We start from the raw sequence: 25568 nt of genomic DNA on the forward strand, positions 1-25568 counted from the left end.
AGCAATGACTAATCCCGTTTGTTTCTGTGACAGTGGCCACAATTTAATTATTCAGGCAGGATAAGGTTTTAAAGGACTCAACAGTTGCTGAGTTTTGCTTGCAAATGCTATTCCTTTAAAAGTTCTAGGAAAATTGTCTCTTAAAAAGACAAAAATGACTGCAAAACATCTAACCAATAGTTACTAACTTTAAATTGGTTTTAACTCTAATGCCCCTGCAGTCTAAAATGGAAGGATCACCAAACATGGAGTCAGTTGACCCAATATTGCCCCTAAAAACTGTGCAAATTTAGTAAAGAACTTAAACTCTAAAGGCCTTAATTTTCTGTTGTAGATAATAATTATTAAACCATTTCTTCAATAAATATTTATTTAGCACTTACTGTTTTTAGGCACTTCGTAAGCATGGAAGAACTCATATTGAAGACTACAGGAATGGCTAGTGCTGCAAAGATAAAAATAATATTAACCAACAGCATTACTGTAGGAACAAAAAATAAGATTGCAAAAGAAAACATTTTAAAAATCATAATAAATTATAGAAAACTAGAGTTTTATTACTCTTGCTTAGATGACAAATGAAAAAGTTTAAAATGTCAAAAGGCAAGTAAGAATTTACTCAATAATATAAATAGATGCTCTCAAACTGATTTTTGCCATCAGCATTTAATCATATACAAGATTCTCCCATCCATAGGGCCCAAATCTTCCTTCAGCCACAGCTCTATCTCTACCTTCTTTTTCAGAACAAAATTCTTAAGAGTTGTTTATTCTCACTATGTACGTTTTCTCACCTTCTACTTTGTCAACTTTTCTAATATGGCTTTCATCTTCATTACACCACCAAATTTACCCTATGGTTATGAGTGATCTCCCTATCAGTGAATCCAATAGATATTTTCTTTTTCACACAGATAGATATTCTTTTTCACACAGATAGATATTTCACACAATAGATATTTTCTTTTTCACACAGCACTCTTCTAAACTCCCTCTTTTCACTTGGCAGCTTCAAATCTTTTCTGCTGACACCTCATTCATTACTCAAACACTAAATTTGGTAGATTGAGTCTCAGGCCTGAACGTTGTTCCCTTAACTCTATGTTTTCCCTGGATAACCTAATTCAGTCCCTCCAGTATACAAAGGTAACTCACAACACTACGTCTCTAGTCCAAAACTATCATCTGGTTTCCACGCCTGTATCTCCAACCACCTACCTGGCAAATTTTCTCATATATCTTAAAAGTACTTCAAACTATTAAGACACTATAAACTCAACCCTCTTCCTGAAACCATGTCCTCTTCCAGTGTTCCTGTTGCTATGAAGGATATTACTAGATGGCCACAATGCAAGACGGAGAGCTAAGAACCATCCTGATCACCTTTTTCTAATTATCTCTTGTCGATGTTCTTCTCTAAATACCTCTTGAATTCATTAATTTCCTTTTATGCCTACTTCCACTGCCTTATTCAAGCTACTGTCATCTCCTGCTTGGACTATAATAACCCCCTAAACTGGTCTATATACACCTGATCTTGCCCGTCAATGATTCACTCTCATCCTGCAACCAGAATGGCTTTTGAATACTTTACATTTTTTGCATTGGTCTAAGGATAAAATCCAAAGACCTCAACCTGCCTATAAGGCCATGGCCGTAACCATTCTTTCAGCCTCATCTTGAGACGCTCTTCCCTTTGCTGAATATTCTCCGGACACTTTGGTTTATTTTCGCTAACTGAAGTACTCATACACCCTCTTTACACAGGACCTTTGCACATCCTATCCTTTGTAGGGAATGTTCTTTCTTTCTCTCCTCACTGAATTTATTAACCTAAATTTATATTATAAGTTTTAGATGTAGCTAAAGAGAGAATTAACAAATTCAGCCTACATTTTTACAGAGTTGAAAAGGTTGAGAATATGATGAATTCTCCTCTATTTTTGGTGTTAGCTCTTTGAGACCAGAAACATTCCTTTCATCTACACAGCAAATATTTATTGAACATTTATTTTTTGCTCATTTATCTGAAAATAAATTTTTCTAAACAGCTTCTCATCTCTGTATGTATTAACAAAAGCTGAAATCTGGAGGCATAATTTTCATTTAGTAATCTCATTAAGATACAAGTTTGTGAAAATTTTTTTATTATTCTATTATATCAAGTTTACCTTACAATCTTTTTTTTTCTTTATCATTATTATTATTATTATTATTATTATTATACTTTAGGCTCTATGGTACATGTGCACAACGTGCAGGTAAGTTACATATGTATACATGTGCCATGCTGGTGCGCTGCACCCACCAACTCGTCATCTAGCATTAGGTATATCTCCCAATGCTATCCCTCCCCCCTCCCCTTACAATCTTAAGTTATATATTTTCTTATTGTATTGAGAGATCTTTTAATTTGTTTTTTCAATTTTTATATTTAAGGAAAGATTTAATTGATACACAAATTATCTAATAAATTTCCCCAATATTTTACTTTATAACATTATCCCAAAACTAGACTATATTCCTCTACCAAAATATAATTTTTATAAGAGCAGAGAGATTTTGTCTGTTTTGTTCAAGTACCTAGACAAGTGCTTGATTTATAGTAAGCTCAATAAATATTTTTTGAAAAAATTAAGTAATTGTAAGAAAACATTTTGGTTTCAGAATATAGCAGGAATTGAAGTCACTGAAACTTTTATTACAAACCTCATTACATTAGTGTGAATGCTACAAAAAATTATTACATGTTTCTTTTTCTGAAAAATTTAATCCACATGTCAACAAGGATTATTTGGGGAAAAGAAACTGTCTCAAGCTGACTTTTATAGAAAGATTTATTTATTCTAAGGACCATAAATATAGATAGACTCCAAAGATTATACAACAAACCCCCATGACACAAGTTTACGTATGTAACAAACCTGCACTTGTACCCTTGAACTTAAAAGTTTAAAAAAGTAATAAAAGCAGAACTTTTTAAAAATAACAATGTTCAAACACAAACACCTTGTTGGCCAGGAACAAAAGAGAAACAAATTAAAAGTGGAGCAGTAAAGGACACACAGATGCTATAAGTCAACTTTTATGTCTCCTGTCTCACTGCATTCCATCATCCTTGGCTTCCCAGATGTCACGGTAGAAGGTGGTCCTCACAATTCATGAGATTACATTCAAGGCTCCAGCCAGGCTAAAACTGGAAGAGCATAATAAAAATACCAGAAATCTTGTCAGGAGGCTTACTGTCCAAGCTGGAGTAGATGTCCATCCTTAAACAGCTGTGGCCAGAGAGACCAGGAGCGTGAAACTTCATCATCATTAGAGTTTATGAATGTGTGGTCAGATGTCTTAGTCACAAAGATCTACTAGGAAAAATTAAGGTGTATAGGTAGGAACGTGAAAGTGAAAGATCTTCTAGTAGTCAGATCAGAAATTTTCTGATAAAAAATAGAAAAACCGACCAATGAAATTAATACTAATTCAGTCTCCAGTTGGGACCTATCTCCCTATGCAGTCTTGGAGCACATACTTCTCATACAAGGCAGATGATTCAGCTATTGCTGAGGGCATTTTATAGTATTAATATTAGTCATTGTTATTCTATAATAACAGCTCTCTGTGTCTCTTCATCTGCCTGTGTGTTTGTGTGTATATTTACATATACATATATGATTATATAATACATACATACTCATACAACACTTTCAGAATGGCAGATAAATTCACAGTTACATAGATCCATAACACTATAGAAATAACTCTAAAACAATGAGATCTTCAAATATATATCTTTAAACACAAAATAATTAAATTTTATTTGAACTTAACGAAGAAACAGAAGAAATTATCAGTCTTATCTGATAAATATTTTATTATAAAATATTTATTTTATTTTATTTTTATTTTTATTTTTTATTTTTTATTATATTATTTATTTTTATTTTATATTTATTTTATTTTTATATACAAAATAAATATTTTATTACAAAATATTTATGATTCTACAATATCCCTCTAAGTTTCAGGGAAAAAAATTTATTTGAATTTTTTTTTAAAGAACCAACTCAATTTCATTGATATTTTGTATGGATTTTTGCATTCCAATTTTACTACGTTTTTCTCTAATTTTAGTTATTTCTTTTTTCTGTCAGTTTTGGGGTTGGTTTGTTCTTTTTTTTTATTTTCTAGTTCCCTTAGGTGCAAAGTCAGATTTTTAATTTGAGCTCTAACTTCTTAATGAAGGGATTTAGGGCTACAAACTCTCCTGTTAACACTGCTTTTGTTTCTGCCTTAAAGTTTACCCAGGAGTTATTCAGGAGAAAATTCTTTAATTTCCATGTATTTGTGTAGTTTTGATAGATATTCTTGATATTCATTTCTCTTTTTATTGCACTGTGGTTTAAGAGTGTGCTTGATATGATTTCTTTTTTTAATTTATTGAGATTCGCTTTATGACTGAACATGTGGTTGATCTTAGAATATATTCCACGTGCTGATGAGAAGAATGTATATTATGTGGTAGTTGGGTGAAGTGTTCTGTAGATGTCTATTAGGTCCAATTGGTCAAGTGTTGAGTTTAAGTCCAAGGTTTCCTCATTAGTTTCCTGCTTCAATGATCTGTCTAATGCCATCAATGGGGTGTTGAGGTCTCCCATTGTTATTGTGTGGTTGTCTAAGTCTTTCTGTAGGCCAAGAAGAACTTATTTTATGAATCTGGGTGCTCCAATATTTGGATGCATATATATATTTAGAATAGTTAAGGCTTCATGTTGTATTGTATCTTTATCACTATGTAGTGCTCTTTATTGTCCTTACTTTTTATTAAAAATTCTATTTTTAAAGTCTGTTTTATATGCTATAAAGATAGTGACTCCTGCTCTTTTTTATTTTCCACATGGTAATCTTTCTGCATCATTTTACTTTGAGCCTCTGAGTGACATTACATGTGTCTCTTGAAGCCAGCAGATGGTTGAGTCTTTTCTTTTTATCTAGCTAGCCACTCTGTGACTTTTAATTGGGGCATTTAGCCCATTTATATTCAAGATTAATATTGATATGTCTGATTCTGATGCTGTCATTGTGTTGTTACTTGGTTGTTATGCAGACTTGATTGCATAATTGCTTTATTGTACCTGTGCACTATGTGCTTAAGTGTGCTTATGTGGTAGCAGGTGTCATTCTTTCAATTCCATGTTTAGAACCCCCACAAAGACCTCCGATAAGTCTGGTCTACTTGAAACACATTCCCTCAGCATTTGCTTGTCTGAAAAGGATTTTATTTCTCCTTTATTTATGAAGGTTAGTTTGGTGGGATATGAAATTGCTGCTTGGAATTGTTTTTCTTAAAAGATGCTCAAAATAGGCTCTCAACCTATTCTGGCTTATAAAGTTTCTGCTGAGAGTTCTGCTGCAAGCCTGATGAGGTTCCTTCTATACGTGACTTGGCACTTCTTTCTACCCGCCTTTAAATTTTTTTTCTTTTACGTGGACTGGTAAATCTAATGACTGTATGATTTGGGGATGATCATGTTGTATAGTATCTAGCTGGAGTTCTCTGTATTTCTTGGATTTTCATGTCAACCTCTTTAGGAAGATTAGAAAAATTTTCACTGACTGTATCCTCAAATATATTTTCCAGGTTGTTTATTCTCTCTCATTCTCTCTCAAGAATGCCAGTGAGTTATAGATTTGGTCTCTTTACATAATCTCATATTTCCCAGAGATTTTATTTCTTTTTCTTGGAAGATCCTCAGAGAATACTAGGAAACTCTATGCACACAAATTAGGAAACTTAGAGGAAATGGATATATTCTTGGAAAAACACAATCTCCAAGATCAAATCAGGAAGGTATTGAAACCCTGAATAGACCAATACCAAGCTCTGAAATTGAATTAGCAATTTAAAAAACTCACCAACCAAAAAAGCCCTGGACTGAATGGATTCACAGATGAATTCTACCAGATATAAAAAGAAGAACTGCTACCAACCCTACTGAAATTACTCCAAAAAATCGAAGAGGAGGGATTTCTCCCTAACTCATTCTATGAAGCCACCATTAGCCTAATACCAAAATCTGGCAAAGACATGATGAAGAAAGAAAACTTCAGGCCAATATCCCTGATAAACTTAGCTGTAAAAATCCTCAACAAAATACTAGCAAACTGAATCCAGCAGCATATCAAAAAGTTAATTAGCCATGACCAAGTAGATTTTATTCCTAGGATACCAGGTTGGTTCAACATATGCAAATCAATAAATGTAATTCACTACATAAACAGAATTAAAAGCAAAAATTATATAATTATCTCAATATATACAGATAACCCTTTTGATAAAATCCAATATCACTTCATGATTATAACCCTCAACAGTCCAGGCCTCAAAGGTACATACATACCTCAAAGTAACAAGAGCCACCTGTAACAAACCCATAGCCAACATCATACTGAACAGGAAAAAGGTAGAACCATTCCCCTTGATAACAGTAACAAGGAGTGGATGCCCACTCTCACAACTCCTATTGAACACAGTACTAGGAGTCCTAGATAAAATAATCAGGCAAGAGAAAGAAATAAAAGTGATCCAAATAGGAAAAGAAGTCAAACTACCTCTCTTCATTGACAATATGATTCTATACTTAGAAACCCTTAAAGACGCTGCCAAAGGGTCCTTACACTAACAAACAATTCTAACAAGGTTTCAGGATACAAAATCAATGTAAAAAATGACTAGCATTTCTATACACCAATAATGTCCAGGCTGGCAGTCAAATCAAGAACATAATCCCATTTACAATAGCCACAAAGAAAATGAAATACCTAAGAATGCAGCTAACAAAGGAGGTGAAAGAGCTCTGCAAGGAAAACTACAAAACATTACTGAAGGAAATCAGAGATGACACAAATAAATGGAAAAACATCCTATGCTCATAGATTAGAAGAATGAATATTGTTAAAATGGCCACACTGCCCAAAGTAATTTACAGATTAAATGCTATTTCTATGAAACTAAAATACCAATGTCATTCTTCACCAAATTAGAAAAAAAAAATTAAATTCATATAGAACCAAAAAAGATCCCAAGTAGCCAAAGCAATCCTAAGCAAAAAGAACAAAGCTGGAGGCATCACACTACCTGACTTCAAACTGTACTATAAGACTACAGTAAACAAAACAACATGGTACTGTTCCAAAAACAAACTCATTGAACAATGGAACAGAGTGAAAACCAGAAATAAATCTGCACACTTAAAACTACCTGACCTTCAACAAGGCTGAGAAAGACAAGCAACAAGGAAAGAACTCCCTATTTAAGAAATGGTGCTATGATAATTGGCTAGCCATATGCGGAAGAATTAAGCTAGACCCTTAGTTTCACCATATACAAAAATTAACTCAAGATGATTAACGATTTATATGTAAGACCTCAAACTGTAAAAATGTCCTAGAAGAAAACTTAGAGAATACTCTTCTTCACATCAGCCTTGGCAAAATAATTATGGTCATGTTCCCAAAAGCAATAGCAACAAAAACAAAAACTGACAAGGGGGACCTAATTAAACTAAAGAGCTTCTGCACACCAAAAGAAACTATCAATAGAGTAAACAGATAGCCTCCAGGATGGGAGGAAATATTTGCAAACTATGTATCTGACAAAGACTTAATATCCAAAATCTATAAGGAACTTAAATCAACAAGCTTAAAATAAATAACCCCACTAAAAAGTGGGCAAAATAAGACATACACATGACCAATAAATATGTGATAAAAGGCTCATCATCACTAATGATCAGAGAAATGCAAATCAAAATTGTAGTGAAATACCACCAGTCAGAATGACTACTCTTAAAAAGTCAAAAAACAACAGATTTCTCTGATGAGGCTGTGGAGAAAATGGAATGCTTATACACTGCTGGTGTGAATGTAAATTAGTTCAGCCACTGTGGAAAGCAGATTTAAAATTTTTCAAAGAACTTTCAACAGAGTTACCATTTGACCCAGCAATCCCATTACTGGGTATATCTCCAAAGGAATATATATCATTATACCAAAAAGGCACATGAAAAAAGAACATGAATTCACGTGTTCATTGCCGCACTATTCACAGTAGCAAAGACATAGAATCAACTTAGGTGCCCCTCAGTGGTGGACTGAATTTTTAAAATGTGGTACATAGTTAACATGGAATGCTACACAGCCATGAAAAGAATGAAATAATGTCCTTTGCAGCAATACATTAATAGATGGAGCTGGAGGCCATAATTCTAAGCAAATTAATGCAGGAACAAAACACCGAATAGTGTATGTGCTCACTTGTAAGTGGGAGCTATACATTGAGCACACGTGAACTTAAACATGGAAACAATAGACACTGGAGACTACTCAAGAAGCAGGGGGAGGGGGGAATGGGTTGAAAACCGATCCATTTATTGGGTACTATGCTCACTACCTGGGTCCAATATATCCATGTAAAAATTCTACATATGTACCCCCTCTATCTAAATTAAAAGCTGAAATTTCTCAAAAAAGAAAATAATATTTGAAGTACTGAGATTATAACAATTATAGCATTTAAAAATACATTTCCAGTTCAGATAGCTTTGTCTTGGTTCAACATATGCAAATCAATAACTATAATTCACTCCATAAATGGAATTAAATGCAAAAACCATATGATCATCTCAATAGATGCAGACAAAGCTTTCAATAAAAATCCAGCATCCTTTCATTATAAAAATCCTCAACAGCCTAGGCACTAAAGAAACATACCTCAAAATAACAAGAGCTGTCTGTGACAAACTCATAGCCAACATCAAACTGAACCAGCAGGAGTTAGAACCATTCCCATTGAGAACTCTAGCAAGGAGAGGATGCCCACTCTGACCCTTCCTATACATCACAGTACTGGAAATCCTAGCCAAAGCAATTAGACAGGAGAATGAAATAAAAGAAAAAAGGGAAAAAACTTTCTCTGATGAGAAAATTGATTGGCATTCTTGCATTTCTTTCCATTTCATGTCCCTCTTACTTTTGAGTCTTTTATATTAATATTTGCATTAATTTTACTTTGTCCAAATAAGTGGCATTTACATTCTGATCTGCAATCATAATTTATTTTATTATTTACTCTTGGCTTCATATTTTATTGGATTAAATACCTTAAGCCATTTTGCCATAGCTGCTCCACTATTGAATTCTTTCTTTGGTATAGTTCATGTTTGGCTGAATTTCAGTGCTTTTTCTTTTTTCCTTTTTTCCAGAGTGACTTTTGAGTATCATATTTCTTTTCATCTTTGAGAAAGCATTTCTGTGGCTTTTATTCTTGAACCATTACTTTGATGAATGAGATAAACTTATATTACAGTTTTTGTCCCTCAGTACTTTGTAGATATTGCTCCATTGAAGGATGCTATGGAAAACAAATGGAATCACCTGAAAATTCTTTCCTTATGAGAAATATTTATTTTTTGCCTAGATGACTGAAGAATTTTATTTCTTTCTACTTTGAATTCAATAACTTACCTAGTGTATCCTTCAGTTTTCACAGTTCTGAATCAATTTGTTTTTGTGTATCAAGAGTTTTTTCAAATGATTGATCTAGCCTTTTCTTCATTTCACAGAAATTTTAATCAGTTGACTTTGAACTCCTCTTTCTGATTTCGTTTGTTGAATTCCCTGTTTCAAGGACTTGTATATCTTTTATGTTAGATTGTCTTTTTTTCTCCATTGCTAGGATATTTTATGTTAAACCAATAGTTCATTTAATTTCTTTAGATTTATTTCTATACTCATTATAATTGCTATGTATGTTTTAAAATTTGATAGATATCATCAGAATACATACTAAAAATACTAGAGCAATTCATACCACTGGTCTTCAAGTTGGGCTTTGAATCAGATTTAATGAGAGTTCCAGCCCTCTCTTCACCTGCCCAAAATAATTTAATTTCTAGGAGGGACAGGAAAACTTACATTGAATTAACGAAATAAAATTTCTCAGATACTTTGATTCATTTCTTAAAATGGGAATCATTTGCTTTTACCACTCTAACTCTTGAAGGAATCTTGTACTCTCAAAGCCAGGGAACTCCTCTAAGCCTCCTTTATATGATACATACATATGCATGTGTATATTCAGTGCCAGCCATGATGAGACTCACCAATACAGTCAGGTCGATTAAATAAAATCTAATGAAAATGAAACAGTGTCACAGCCGGAACATACTCATCTCTGAATTTCTGACAGGAATAATAAGGGATACTCCTAATATATGAAAAGGGTCCAGAATCTGATGGCTGAAAGCACCTGAAAACACATCATCCTGCTCATAATAGATCCTGGGCCATAAATTCCAATCATTATGATTATCTATTAATACCAGAAATTAAAGCAATAAAGATGTCAGGATCATCATCTTTTCCTGCTTTATTACAATATTTATCTAAAACTCCAAATAAAGTAGAAAGCTAGGGGAACAAATCTTAGCAGTTTTTTATTCTAAAGGTAAAAGCATTGCAGAGCAAACTTTTCCAGTGCTTTGAACTATTGTGTTTAGATCTCACATCTGAAAGCGGTAAGAGACTGGGCAGGGAGGATATCATGGGACAGCTGCTCTGTTGGCCAGGATTTCTTATTGCCCAAAGTGACAAAGAGTCTTAGGATCAGGCTGTTTCATACTTGTGTCTAACCTTCAAGGGCATTTTTTCCCTCTTTCTTTGAACATGCTTAGCTATATGACTCATATTATTTCATTGGGGCTGCAAACACAATCTGTTTCCAGTGTTCCTTAACAGGTCATCTTTTGAAGCTGCCATTATTCATGTCCTGGAAAAAGCACGATTGTCCTCTGCTTCAGCCCTGATAAAAAGGCTTAGAAGATGGCCAGTGCCCAGATTCTCTCACTAAATTAATGTGTTGTGGCTTTTCTGAAGTTTAATTTCTTTTTAAAAGAAGATTTTTGTATCTTATATTATTACCATTAACCTAGAGATAGGTGGACATGGGTAAAATAAATGGAATCAGAATCACAGAAATTCTGATTTTTGCCTATTACCAAAGTCTCCTTATTCAACATTCTGATAGTTTTTGTCATTTTAAAAAATTTGTTCTACTCAACGTCTTCGCTCCTCTCATTTTGGTATCACTCGAGCAACTGCTACATGCTGAGCACAGAACCAAGGGCCATGCAAGATGTGCAGGGTTGTGTAGTGCTGAGATTCCAACAGAGAATTCTACCACTTACCAGCTGTGGATGCTGCACAAGTCTTTTAACTTCCATGAATCTCAGGTTTCTCACCTGTGAAAGCGGGACAACAAAAAAAGAAACAATCAAGATGAAGATGATGATGAAGACTATGATAATGAGGAGGCCCTGCAATGCATTTGTACTACCAGAAAATGACATTCTCTCTTCAGCACAGTCTATATTCATCTCAGATATCTGAAATATTTGGATTTTATTAATGTAAGCCACTGTACAGTCATCAGATCAAAATGTGTCACAATAAATACATATGTTTATGATGCCTCTGATAAGAATAGTTTCTTTAGATGGGGTGGCCTTGTAGAATGGAGAACCTGCACACCTAAATTCAACAACTCTGAAAGATAAACTAGATGATGTGGGTTGAGTGCCCACCCAATATGCCCAATACGGGTCATATACTGGGCACTCAAAAAATGTTAACTATTATATCATCATTTTAAAAATTGTAGTTTTTTTCTGCACCAAGAACATCAGTGAGACTCTAAGTGAATTATTTTTGTATTTTAATGTTTTTGTCTTTTAAAATATTTGACCTTATAAATCCATTATTTGCTGCAATCTGATATCAAAACCAATTGGAAAACATTGGAGTGAAACAGAGAATATGGTTAGTTAGACACAGCAGATGCAGCTCATGTCATCCCAATTGTGGCCAGGGGATCTTTTTGGGGTAGTACTACTATGCTTTGGAAGAAACCCTAACTACCAGATGCTAAGGCAGGGTATGAAAATCCCAGACTTAGCAGCAGACAGACCTAGGTTTTCATTACGACAACCCTATAAAATAGGTATCACCCTCATCATCATTATTTTTGTTGTTATTATTTGTTTCATTTTACAGATAAGAAAAATGAGGTTGAATAACTTGATCACAATCATACAACCAAAAAGTAACAGATCCAGGATTCAAAAATTCAAGGCTTTTTTTCTATCACAGCAACCGATAATGAAAAGGAAAAGACATATCTGAGAGATTTGCAGAAGCTACAAACATTTTGATTTGTAGAGTGGTGACAGAGAAGAAACAGACATGATTTTCAAGTTTTAGCTTAGGATGATCATAGGGATAAAATAAAAATTAGGAAATTGTGGTGTTAACAAAGGTAAGGAGGAAAGAGTTTCAAGGACGCAGCAGTCAGTGGGAAAAATAAGATAGGAGTTGGAAAAAGATGTGACCATGTACAAGAAAAAAGAATTAACCAGTATGAAGGGCTCAACTGATATGAGAAGTCACAAACTAGAAATGGCATAAACTCACATGATTGTGTGATCTTCTCAAACAGTATTTAGTAGTTAAATGGAGGATTTTAAAGATTCACAGAGCAAGAAAGAGCAAGTTGTTGAGATTCAGGATAAATTACTAAGTGCTGGACCATGCCTATGGCATGGCATTAAATGACTCTAAAATAGAAATGATACATTTGATGAGGTGGCAGAAAGGGGGATGGGGACCATTACAGCCTGAAAAATCCCCATGAGTTTGGAAAGCATAAGAAGTTGAGTGAGATCAGTGAGTAGAACATAAGAATTTGAAATTTCAGACATGGAGAAATGCTAGATGATACAAAAAGTTCAGGTACAACTTTAGTTGTCAGTAAATTATGTGAAGTAAAAGTGAAGTTTACAGAGTTAAAGAAATTGTTAGGTTGCCATTACAGATACTGAAATTTCTCAAAATGGAGACTTGTGCTCAGGAGGACCATGAGTTAGAGGCCAATGTCCACAGAGTCCACAATGTCTACAGATGAATGATGGCACCAAGAGGAAGGCTGGCAAAGCTGGAAGGAGTGAGCATCTTGGGAGGAAGATGTTTTGTAAGAGGATGCAGGGATAAGGGTTTGAAGCAGCAACAGGACCTTAGAAAATGTGCATGGAACCTCCAAACTGTGGATCGTGGCACATGGGATAAAGAATGGCCTTATTTAGGCATATGGAATGACATCAATTATTTGGAAAGATAAATATATTCTACTTCATCAGAGAAGGGAGAAAGAATTCTAGAAGAGGCAAAGAATTTAGGAGAGTTTATTGGAGATGAAACATAATATTCAGAAAAGGCAGAAGAGACCACTGTTGGGAAGGGCTGGGAAAAAGAGGACAGAGTAGCATGTATGGAAGGAGGATGGGTAAAGGTCTAAGGTGGCTTATCTCTCAGACACTGACTGAGAACTGTGAAGATGAGAAGCCAGGTGAAGTTTTGTTGTCTTAAATTTCCCACCTGTGGTAAAATGTGTTGGCGGGCTGAAGCTACTAGACAACACGTGAGTTTCTGCAGCATTTCCTCACTGTCTGTTGACACACTATAGGTAGATTCCTGGGAATGGCTAATGAGACAAAATATTAGAAACTAGAACAAAAGTTCACGTGTTCCCAGCCATGCTACCTGATGCCCAGCTACTTCGAAAAATAATGTATAAGATAGAATGGTCATAGGCTTTGGAGTCAGGCACTTTCAGATTGAGATCTGTCCCTGCCATTCAATTGTGGTGTGAACAATTGGCTTAACCTGTATGAGCTTCATTTCCTTTATCTGTAAAATAGGGATGATAAAAAATATATCTCCAAGGGTTATCATGAAGATTATTAAATAAGATACCATATGAGAAGTCACAAATAACAGTCATGGATCAGGCCCTCAATATACAACATTTAGTCTTATTACTCAAGGCCAAAAGCTCTGGTCTATTGGTTCAAAGCCTGAATTATTGCTTCTAGAGCAAGCAACAAGGCTGAACATATCTAGTCTATATCTTGTCAAATGGCCAATAGCTAGGAATTAAAAGCCCATTTGTATTGATAAGGACTTAAGTGTTACATCTTTTTCTGGGAAGACGTCAAATGTTTGGTCAAACTGTCTTCTAAAGCAGAGGGCTCCAGCCTGATAAAAAGTTGAAATGGAAGGTGAAATGAAAATCAGCATCTGGATCAGGACCAAGTAACTAATACCCTATGTTTTGCAAAGTGTAATTGTTAGCGGAAGTGAATCTGTATAGGTCTGCATCAAACTCAATTCTTGCCTCCTCAAGATAAATGAATTCAGCTGAGGGGCATAAGGCAGAAGGAAAGACCGAGGGAAGTTTCAGAGCAGGAGTGAAATTTTATAAAAAGCTTTAGAACAGGAACAAATGGAAGTAAAGTACTCTTGGAAGAGGGCAAAGAGGGTGACTTGAGAGATCAAGTGCATTGTTTGACCTTTTGACTTGGAATTTTATACGTTCGCATACTTCTGGGGTCTTGCGTTACTTCTCCCACTACTCACCCAACTCCTAAGATAGCTGATCACCAGTTCACGTGTTTTCTGTCTATTAGGATATGGCCTTTCTCTGGCATTGGCTGTGACCAATTGTTACTTTAGAGAGACAGTTAACAACACCCAGACCATCCCCTGGCGGTCATCTGACACTCCTGGTGTGTGTTAGGGGGAGCCCTCTCCTGCCTTGTTTATGCCATGACTACCTATCTACTGTAACATCACTCCCTCAAGATTCCAAGACCCCAATTTTTGGGGAAAATGGGTGATGGTCACTCTTCTGCTTCCTGCTGATAGAAGGGCAGTTGTGGTTGTTCTGTGGGTCTTGGCCTCTTGCTAGTTGTCAGGGTGGGTTTGGCTCTATGGGTTGGTGAAAGCAGTATCCAGACAGGTCCAAGAGAGACAGGGGCAGAATTTTACCTCTGTCATGTCCCACTGATGGGAAGTCTAGGGATCTTCTGTAGAAGGGTGACTCTTGAATATTGAGAGGACAGTATCCCTCACTGAGGATCATCTGGAGCTTGATGGCCAATCCCTCTTGTTTCTTCTGAACTGCAGACAGAGGTCCCTTGTTGCTTTACAGGCATAAGCAAGGTTAGCCTAAACTGCAGCCTGTGAAGGGGGAGCAGATATGAAGATTATGTACATACTGTAGAAGTTTATATCCCCTAAAGAGATTGCTTGGTTAGATTTTTACTAAGGCTATCCAAATAAATGTTGGCTATTTCTAAACCCCTGAGGTAGGACTGACCAGGTTGAAGTTATTGGTTAAAGATTTAGGTAGCTTTCCCAGGAGAAATAAGGCTATTATAGAGAAAGATGACTTCAGAGGTTGGGTAAATATTAAGCGAGCACCTATCTTGGAAAGTATATTTGTGTCACAAGAGGTGTGGGGTATTTAGACATTACCAAGGACTGGTGGGGTAATGGTAATTGGTCCCTTAAGTAATATAAAGGGGTGTGAATCTTTTTGGTCCCTTAAGTAATATAAAGGGGTGTGAATTTTTTCTTTTGGAGGGAGGGGATGCCATTTGCCCTGATTACCCAATAGGATTTGGAGGAGAGTTGCTCAGAGAAGGAGATAAGCACAGAGTAGTCAGCTTTTCAACCCAGAAGGGAAATTTATAATTTTACTTGTTGCATCCAGAGTTTCCCTTAGCTTTGTCTTATTGATGACAGTGTCTGATTTAGAAGTCAGCCAGAGCAGAGAGTCCTTCAGTTCAAGGCTATCAGGGATTGGGATTGTGTCCCTGGGGGCCTTAGGCCCTCGGGGCAGTCCCATTTCAGAAGCTGAGCTTGTGGCAGAGGGGGCAAGCCATTTGGGACTTTTTCCCATTTATCCCATTGGAACAGTTTGCCTTCTGGTGGCCTGGTTTCCCACACCAATGGCAGTTACATGGAGGAGTGTCCTTAGGGCCACCTGGAGGGTCCTGGAGAGCTTCTAAAGCAGCCAATAATTGAACCTGGCTCATATACATGCATTTCTCCTTTTTCTTAGTCTTATCCTCCTCATTCTGATCTCAGTTATAAAAGACTGAGGAGACTAATCTGAAGACCTCCTGCACAGGGGCACTGGGTTGAAAAGCTGACTTTTGTAATTTTCTTCAAGTTCATTTTTAGGTCAAACAGTATTATAAAGGAAAACTAAGTGGTTTTTTTTCTTAAGGTTTGGGAGAATCAAACTTTTCCCAGTTTTGAGGGATGCTTCTGAGGGGCATGTCCTATGATATGGAGACATGATTACCCATCTACAAAGAGAGAAGAGAGGAGAAAAGGTAAGAAGGTGTTCCCTCTACTTTCCTATCACCCTGAGTGGGGCAACCCCCATCATCCACTGGGTCCTGGGATGAACTGGTCTTACCATCTACCCTTGGTCCCATCTTGTCACAATTGCCCACTTGAGAACAGAGGAGATGCTGGAGTGAACAGTGGGCCCCCTGTTCATCCTTGGGGTTCTGGAACGAACCACTCTTACAGTGTACCCCTAACCTTTCATCTCTGTTCTGATGGTGTGGTCTGTTAGCCTGGGACCACCCTTCATCTCTGTCCTATGGGTCTCTTGCACCTGCAGCCTTAGGCTCACCTATATCCTTGTTTCCATGACCTTATAGTGACTCTCACTCAGAGGATTCTAGCAACAAAATAATTGTCTCTTTTCTTAGCTTCCTGTTTCCCCTGCTCTTTATGAGAAGCCTGTTTTTCAGCTAACTGCCGCAAGGGGGCTGGACTTCCCTCCCTTCAAATATGACCTTGAAGGTCTTGATGCATGTTGAGAAGGGAAAGAGAGGCTACAGGAAGAAGTGTGAGAAGGTGAGAGGAATACTTATGGAAAGCCTTCATATGCTCACAAAAACAGCAGCCCTAGGATTCGAGAAGGCACTTATTTGCCCTCTTGACATAAAGTACTAACCTCTGGAGGATTTGGGGCTTGAGGTAAGAACTCACAAATGGAAAAGAAATAATTTCCCCTGATCCAAAAGGAGTGCTAACTCAAAAAAAGGCAAGTAGGTGGGATCCTTAGAAGGCCAGAGTGAGGTCCTATGCAGCTGGACAAACTGCTTCAAAAGCCACCAGAAAACTCGGCCCTAGGGCATAACAGGAATGAAAAGCATATGATAAGTCATAAGGATCTGGCAGAGCCAGAGTTTTAATTAATGTCTGTCCCAGCAATGTGCCAGGAGACAGGGGGAGAGTTGGAGGTCATCCGAGCTGGTAGGGTAAGAACAAGTATAAATCTCGGGGGATATCTGCAAGGGAGCCCAAGTCTTTGCTGTCACACAATGCAATTAAGAGCTGCAGGCTCACGAATAACAGGGAGTGTGTGTTTTTAAGGCAGAGAAGGAAGTCACGCAGCATGCGATGTGAAACCAAAGAAAAGGCCGACTTGCCCTCTGAGTCAGACAGTCTGGCTGGTGCGCAAGGCTATTTCAGAACACACACACAGAAAACAGAATAGGCAGTGCAGATTCTTGGCAAAGAGCCGATTTTAGTTGAAAAATGCAGAGAAAACCCCAGACATTGCACGGTTTTAGGGTTTTAGGCTTTAGCCCTACCACCCTGGCAAGCCTCCTAAAAGGGCCATTAATGCCTCAGTACCACTCGGTGCAGACCCCACAGTCCTTCCAGCCCCCGCGAGCACCATCAGGGTGAGCTGAAGATCCACCGGAAGGAGCAGAGTCACTTATCCCCGAGAAGAATTGTTCTGGGGGTTGGATAGTGAACAGGAGAGTGAAAGGGGAGAAGAAAGCCATGTACAGGGGTTGAACACCTCCAGCCAAAGAAGGCAAGGCATAGAGGTCTTTTACTACCGAGTCACATGCAGCACCAAAGTATATTACCGGTGGAACATTTCCGAGTCACAGGGCACCGAAATATGTTATCGGCAGTGGTTCTGTACAGGTCTGAAGCAAACTCAATTCTTGCCTCCGCAGAAGAAACAATTCAGCTGAGGTGCATTAAGGCAGAGTGAGAGACTGAGGCGAGTTTTAGAGCAGTGAAAACTTATTTAACAGCTTTAGAACAGGAACGAACGAATGTAAAGTACACTTAGAAGAGGGCTACGGGGCAATTCGAGAGATCAAGTGCGAGGTTTAACCTTTTGACTTGGGGTTTTACACGTTGGCGTACTTCCGGCTTATATTACCTCTCCCTGCTTGCTCAGCTCCTGCGATCTTATAGGATCGCAGGTGATCTTATATGATCACCAGTTTCAGGTGTTTTCTATCTATTAGGGGACTGCCTTTCCCTGGCACCGGCTGTGACGAATTATTACTTTTGAAAGACAGTTCACAACAGCCTGACCATCACCTGATGGTCTCTCAACACTCCTGGTGTGTGTGGTGTGTGTGTCGGGGGGAGCCCTCTCCTGCCCTGCTCGGTTGCCTGACTAGCTACCTACTGTAATATAATGAATGAATCACTGGTGTCCATAGAGGTTGGTGTCTTTGAAGAGGAAATCAACCAAAAGCACAGAGCCTCTAACCTTCTCCTCAAGTTTGTCCCAGGCCTTTCTTGAAAGGAAGGATGATGTCTTCAGGGATCTGGGTGTCTTGCCACCATAAGATACATATAAACTTGTCAATTTAGCCTATTAATTTTTATATCAAGAAGCAAACTGTTGAAATACTTTGGTGACCAGTCATTATCCAGTATCCTTCTCCCCTGTTGCCAAGAGTTCTCTCATAAAAGACGAATAAGACTAATATTTCTTGGATGCAAATGGATACAGACCAAGATGAACATGAGTCACACTCAAGCTCATCAGGACAGGAGAATACAGCCTGTTTTATTGATCAGGCATAACATTTAAATCCAAAACATACATTGAATTAATATCTCTTAAAAATTTGAGCAAATGCACACTTAGGAAAGGTTCATTGAACAGATGAAGTATTTAATCAAGTCTCTTCCTTTCCTCTCTAACATATGTTCATATCTAAGGAGGGTATGTCAAATTAGCACAGGCAAAAATCCTGCCAAAACTGAAACAAAAGAAAATAAAACAAGATCATTTCAAACTTATAAAATGCTTTGCTTCTTTGCATTTCCATAAATGAAAGTCTCTTTTTAAATTGCTGTGTTTCACTTGGTCCTCAAAACAGAGCTCCCCAAAACAATTTAGAAAATAGATTCTCTTACGGAGTTGAGACCTGCTGCTAATCAGTGCTTTCTCACAGAATGTGAGAAACATGCATATCATTTTCTTCTTTTTCCTGCCATTTGCTCTCCCCACTTTTGCATTTTGATTGGTCCCGCTGTTACTGTTCTCATTATCCCGATTTTAAGAATTTCACAGGTGGAAGATGTATGGGTGGGCAATACCACTATACCTTGTTTCAGGATAGATACTGAGTTTTAATAAACTCCACAAGAAAAATGCTTTTATTACATTTTTCAGAACGATTTATGTGAAAATTACTACAACTTTGATGACACTGGGAAGAAATGCTACAACAGCACTACGGTTAATGGTCTTTCTGGGTTGAGCATCCCAAAATGAAAATACAGATAATTGATAACATGTTTGGGTGTGGAAAAAAAATCAGCATTAAGAGAACATCTGCAGAATGTTATATGCTAGGGGATACTATTAATAGACTATTGCAGATTCCCTCCTGGGAAATAAAAAATGAAGTTAAATCTAGTAACTCCATGGAGGTTTCATTTTAGAAATGTTTTTCTCTATTCCTCTGTGTGTGTGTGTGTGTGTGTGTGTGTATGTGTGTGAGCATTTGTGTGTCTCTGATGTTTATTCTTGTAAATAGCAAGTCAGTCTTTTCAGCGTAGCATAAAAAGCAGCTACAGCAAAGAACAATGCATTTATTCAGCTAAAACTGGCATGTTCCAAGCTTCACAACTTTTGAGAATTAGTTCAAATTTAAATTAATCTCCCAAATTTTTTTCTTTCTGATGCTCCAAATACTCATGCAAGAAAGCCAAGTCTTTCCCCCAGAATCTCTTCTTCAAATAGTTCCTAGTTCTCTAGAGGGCTCACAAACGCCTGAGGATCCGATCCATTTTGGTCATCCTTTCTGCCCACCAGGGACATGTGAATTACCTTTCACATCTCCCTTGATACCAATATTGAGAACCATTGGCCACACCTTAGCCATGCATAAAATTTGCTACTACTTTGGCCACTAGTAATGGTGAAACTTAGCACCACAGAAATATATTAACAGGCAAGGATGGAGTTGGAGTGGAGAAGCAGGAAGAAAAAGTCTAAAATAAGGTTTCTTCACCCCTGAAGGGTTTGTGGTAGGCAGATGCATGTGTCCCAAATATGTCTATATCCTAACCCTGGAACCCATGAATAAGTTACCGTATAAGGAAATGCAACTTTGCAGTATGGTTAAAGTTAAGGACCTTGAAATGAGGAGATTATTCAGGACCCATCTAATCACACAAACCCTTGGATGTGGACAACCTTTTGCAACTGAAGTCAGAGTCAAAGGAAGTATAAGAGACACGCAACATCACTGACTTTGAAGACTCGGGGAGGCCATGAACCAAAGTATGAAAGTACCGCAAGAAGCTAGAAAAGGTAAAAAAGAAAAAAAAAAAAAACAAACAAACAAACAAAAAAAAACAGATTCTCCCTGAGATTCTTCCCTAGAACCTCCAGAAAGGAACACAGCCCTGCTGACATCTTGAGTGTAGCCCAGTGAGACCTATGTTTGCCTTCTGACCTACAGAACTGTAAGATAATAAAATTGTATTGTTTTAGGCCCCTATCTTTTTGATAATTTGTTATGGTAGCAATAGGACACCAATACAGGGTTGTGACAGTTTAGCAATTCGGCTCTTTTCTTCTGTCATGATCACAGACATGTGTCTCCCCCAGTCTACTACCTACTGCTGGCACCAGGGCCCACACATCAGAGGTCACCCTACCATGGCCTGGCTCAGAGTGGGGAAGGCATTTCTTCCCTTCACAGTCTGCTCAGACAGAGGAGCCACCACCAGCATGCGGCAGCTTTCTAGTCACTTACCCCATTCCCTGGAGTACAGTCTCACCAACCGGGTGACTGACTGCCTGAAGTAGCAAATTCCTGATTTCAAAATCAACACTGCCTTTCAACCTTCACCTTTAATGTAAAAGCCAGTCTTCAACTCAAATTCTGTCACGTTCAGCTTCTTCTCAGAAGCTATCCTACTCTCTCTGTACTTTTTGTACCTTTGGAAACAACTGAGTGACAAGGTGACAACTGGTGATACCTTTGACCAATAGAATTTTGTGGGAGTTATACTGTCCCAGTCACAGGCACAGCTCTTCACTCTTCTGCATTGTTATATAACAATAGATAACCAGGACAGGATCATTCCCCTGGCATCTCCCTTGGTCACTTCTAATCTAATATTTCAGCACCATGTTGATATAGGCATACCAATTGCAGGGGTTCTCCAAGAGGCAAGCAGTATGTCCAGGATCCACCCAGGGAGTGACACAGCTGCAGCGGGGCACTCAGAGTCACCCAGACACATATGTTGTTTCCTCACTCCAGGTTTTCTACCTAAGAGTAATTGGATACCTGCATGTGAATTCCTTTCTCTCTTTTTCATACACACACACACACGTGTTAGCATATCTGCTTCCGCTGATCAAGTACACTGGTTAATTCCTCTACTTCCCAATTCACATAGCCTCAAGCAAGACATTGATATGAATGTATATATGAATGGTTATGTATTCATGACAACCTATATCTAACTTTGATTTGATACATCAGACACAATAACACCAAGGACCAAGTGGTAAAGTATGAGTGACAAGGAAGAGTTATAACTTCAAAAAATTCTCTGTAAAAGAATACTGGCATAGTACACACAGTTCTGTCTTTGCCATATCTCCTTACTCTTCATTACAGCCATATGAAATAATTACCATTGTCTCCAATTTTCAGGAAGGCAACCGATGTCCACAGAAAGTGTAGTAACTTGCCTAAAGTCTCACATTACTAATATTCAACCAGATTTTCAACCCAGGTTCACATAACATGTTTCTATAACTTTTCTTTCCTTTTACTTATCTTAACCTAGTTCCACTCAAGGTGGCTATAGCCATCCATTTGGATGAGCAACTTGGTTAGGATCACGGCTTTTTCTCCAAAACACAAACTTTAAACCTGTATCAGAGCAAGTAGAATTGCTCTTAATTAGTACATAGAACTCTGGCATTACAGATCCTTACCAGAGACTACAACCCTTAACTCTTTGCAGTTCAAAACTTGTCAGAAGCCAGACAAGAAGAAATGCTGTTTATGGAATAATTTTTAGCTGAGCAGTTCACTGGGTAACAGATAAATCCAAATTTAAGCAGCATTGTTTTCATTAAACATTAGAGGGCAATTTAAGAACAAACTTTTATAATCTAGGGTCAGAATGCTAACAAGAACAGTGTCCTCTTTACTAGAGGCTGGAAGAGAAATTTTGCTCATATTTTAGAATCTGGAAGCACTGTGCTTCTTTGGAATACTGCTTAGTTTTTCATATTTTGGAAACTTTAAATCTTGTAGACAACTCTATTTTCTCTCTTCTTTGCCTTTTAGGGAAGTTTTAAGTCAAATTTGCAGGCATATCTCAGGATCATATGGTATGTTTGGTGTGTCACAATTAGTTTTAGTTTTATTATTGTTCTGTTTATCTTTTCCCTTCCACTTGGCTGCCCCATTTACTTATCTCAGCCTTCTAATTGTACACATACAATTCAAAAATTGTATGGAACTTGGTAATTCATACATTAAAAGAAATAAGAATAATTTCTAGTTCTATGAGGCCCACTTAATAATCAAGTCATGTATTTTTCTATATTTCTGGCTCAATATTAAAATGAAGCCTGAATAATCCTAAAATTATATAATTACTATTCATAGGTAATCCTGTCTATACATCCACTGATTCAGTTGTGCTTTTATAGGACCTCTAGTGACAATTCCTCAAAATAAAGATTGCTGAAAAGAATCATAACATCAGATATTATTTTGGTTGTGGTTAAAACAAGATTGATATAACCTTAGATTCTACTAGGGTAGGTGAAAGGGTTGAGGATTTATTTTGAACATGATATGAGAGATAAAGGCTTTGAGGTTGTTTAAATCTGCTCCAAATCTGATTTCTTCTTACTGTCTGCTTAACTTTGTGACTTACCCTCTCCTTGCATTTCAGTTTTCAATAGGAAATACCTTGTTTAGTTGGTTGGATGATTAAATGAGATAATACACATAAAACATTTAACATAGAGCCTGGAAGAATACATCAACAAATGAGGATTATTACTGCTATTATTAGTAGTGTGATTATCTAAAAATAATAAATATTAGCTATTGCTGTTATTACCATTATTATTTTTTTTTTTGAGACAGAGTCTCGCTCTTTCGCCCAGACCAGAGTGCAGTGGTGCTATCCCGGCTCACTGCAAGTTCCGCCTCCCGGGTTCACACCATTCTCCTGCCTCAGCCTCCCGAGTAGCTGGGACTACAGGCGCCCACCACTGTGCCCGGCTAATTTTTTGTATTTTTAGTAGAGACGGGATTTCACCGTGTTAGCCAGTATGGTCTCGATCTCCTGACCTCGTGATCCGCCTGCCTTGGCCTCCCAAAGTGCTGGGATTACAGGCGTGAGCCACTGCGCCCAGCCTATTACCATTATTATTATCACAAAACAAATGACATCTGAAAGCAGGGAAAGGACTTCCTCAGAAGGCAGCAATGCATTTACTCCACTGGTTGTGCAAGTACCTACTAGAAACGTCAAAGTTTTCATGTCAACAAATCAAAGAAGCAGAAGCTCCTGAGGGTGGAAGTTATCAAAAGCTTAACAGCATGACTTTAAGTAAGCTCTATAACAATTTGCATTTGAACATATCCTTAGAAACCTATCAAGATCAATTAGCTTCACAGCGAACCCCCATAAAACTAAGTGATATAACTGTTTGGACAGAATCATTTAGTTCATCCATCTGGTAACCAAAGCAGTTCTGCCAAAAATCATTTTAGTTTTGGCACACATCATACTGAAATATCCTTCCTAATTATTGGCCATCAACAAATTATTGAACTCCTTCTGGAGAATATTAGAGGAACATGAATATAGGATATTTAGTCTGTTTATCAATCTATTTATCTAGCTGTTTATCTATAGTTTTTAGGTAAATGAGAAATTGTGAGTCAGATTTTCAGCTTAGATTATGTATATATATGTATGTATATACACACGTGTGTGTGTATGTATGTGTGTATATATATATACACATACATATATATATGAAGTAAAAGATCTAAAATATTGCAGGTCAGCTATGCCACATATAAAAGCATTCTGATGCTTTATTCTTCTCAAGGAAAATGTTGTTTCCTGAAGCCTTAACATCAACTTTTATACTTAAGATTTTTATACTTAATTGATTTTGTTCACATTAAGAGATGAAACTCCCTGTTTTGTTCACTTCTGTTTGGCCAGTGCCTAAAATGGGTCTGATACATAGTGAGCACTCTATTTATTGAATTAATAAATGAATAAATAGATATGTTAGCTAGAAAAGCAATAAATAATATTTAAAATTACAGTTTTGATGTTTTTTTAGTATTTTATTTTCATTTTTTTAATTTTTGTAGGTAATAGTAAGTGTATATATTTATGGAGTACAAGACGTGTTTGATACAGTATGCAATGTGAAATAATCACCTCATGGAGCATGGGGTATCCATCCCCTCAAGCATTTATTCTTTGTATTACAAGAATCCAATTACATTCTTTTAGTAATTTTAAAATGTATAATTAAGTTACTATTTATTATAATTTTAATACTTACATGGTTTGGCTTTGTCCCCACACAAATCTCATCTTGAATTGTAGTTCCCATAATCCCCATGGGTCATGGGAGGGATCTAGTGGGAGATAATTGAATCATGATGGCAGTTTTCCCCATGCTATTCTCCTGAAAGTAAGTTCTCATCAGATCTGATGGTTTTATAGGATGCTTCCCCCTTCACTCAGCTCTCATTCTTCTCCTTGCAGCCACCATGTGAAGAAGGACGTGTTTGTTTCCTCTGGGGCCTCTCCATCCTTGCTGAACTATGAGTCAATTAAACCTCTTTCCTTTATAAATTACCCAGTCTTGAGTATGTATTTATTAGCAGCATGAGAACAGACTAATACAGTAAATTGGTACAGGTAGAGATGTGGGCTGCTATAAGAATACTCAAAAATGTGGAACAGTTTGGAGAGCTCAGAAGAAGACAGGAAAACGTAGGACAGTTTGGAACCTCCTAGAGACTTGGAGGGCTCAGAAGACAGGAAGATGTGGGAAAGTCTGGAACTTCCTAGAGACTTGTTGAATGGCTTTGACCAAAATACTGATAGTGATATGGACAATGAAGTCCAGCTGAGGTGGTCTCAGATGGAGATGAGGAACTTGTTGGGAACTGGAGCAAAGGTGACTCTTGTTAGGCTTTAGCAAAGGGACTAGTGGCATTTTGCCACTGCCCTAGAGATTTGTGGAACTTTGAACTTGAGAGAGATTATTTAAGGTATCTGGCAGAAAAAAAATTGTA

The 25568-nt window shown here is 37.3% G+C and overlaps 1 long non-coding RNA gene across 3 annotated transcripts; it reads right to left on the minus strand.

The window, feature by feature from the left end:
• Positions 1 to 377: 377 nt before the first annotated feature.
• On the minus strand, positions 378 to 15123 carry LOC134761855 (uncharacterized). 3 transcript variants are annotated; one of them, XR_010141012.1, is made up of 3 exons: positions 14938 to 15123; positions 11244 to 11297; positions 378 to 445 (listed from the first exon to the last, which is right to left on the minus strand). It is a non-coding gene; the product is annotated as an uncharacterized LOC134761855 (long non-coding RNA). The 3 variants fall into 3 exon arrangements; XR_010141013.1 differs by lacking the exon at positions 378 to 445 and adding an exon at positions 3250 to 3362; XR_010141011.1 differs by lacking the exon at positions 378 to 445 and adding an exon at positions 3250 to 3365.
• Between the last annotated feature and the right edge of the window lie 10445 nt (positions 15124 to 25568).

Source organism: Pongo abelii, chromosome 7 (assembly GCF_028885655.2).
Source record: "Pongo abelii isolate AG06213 chromosome 7, NHGRI_mPonAbe1-v2.0_pri, whole genome shotgun sequence".
Taxonomy (NCBI): Eukaryota; Metazoa; Chordata; class Mammalia; order Primates; family Hominidae; genus Pongo; species Pongo abelii.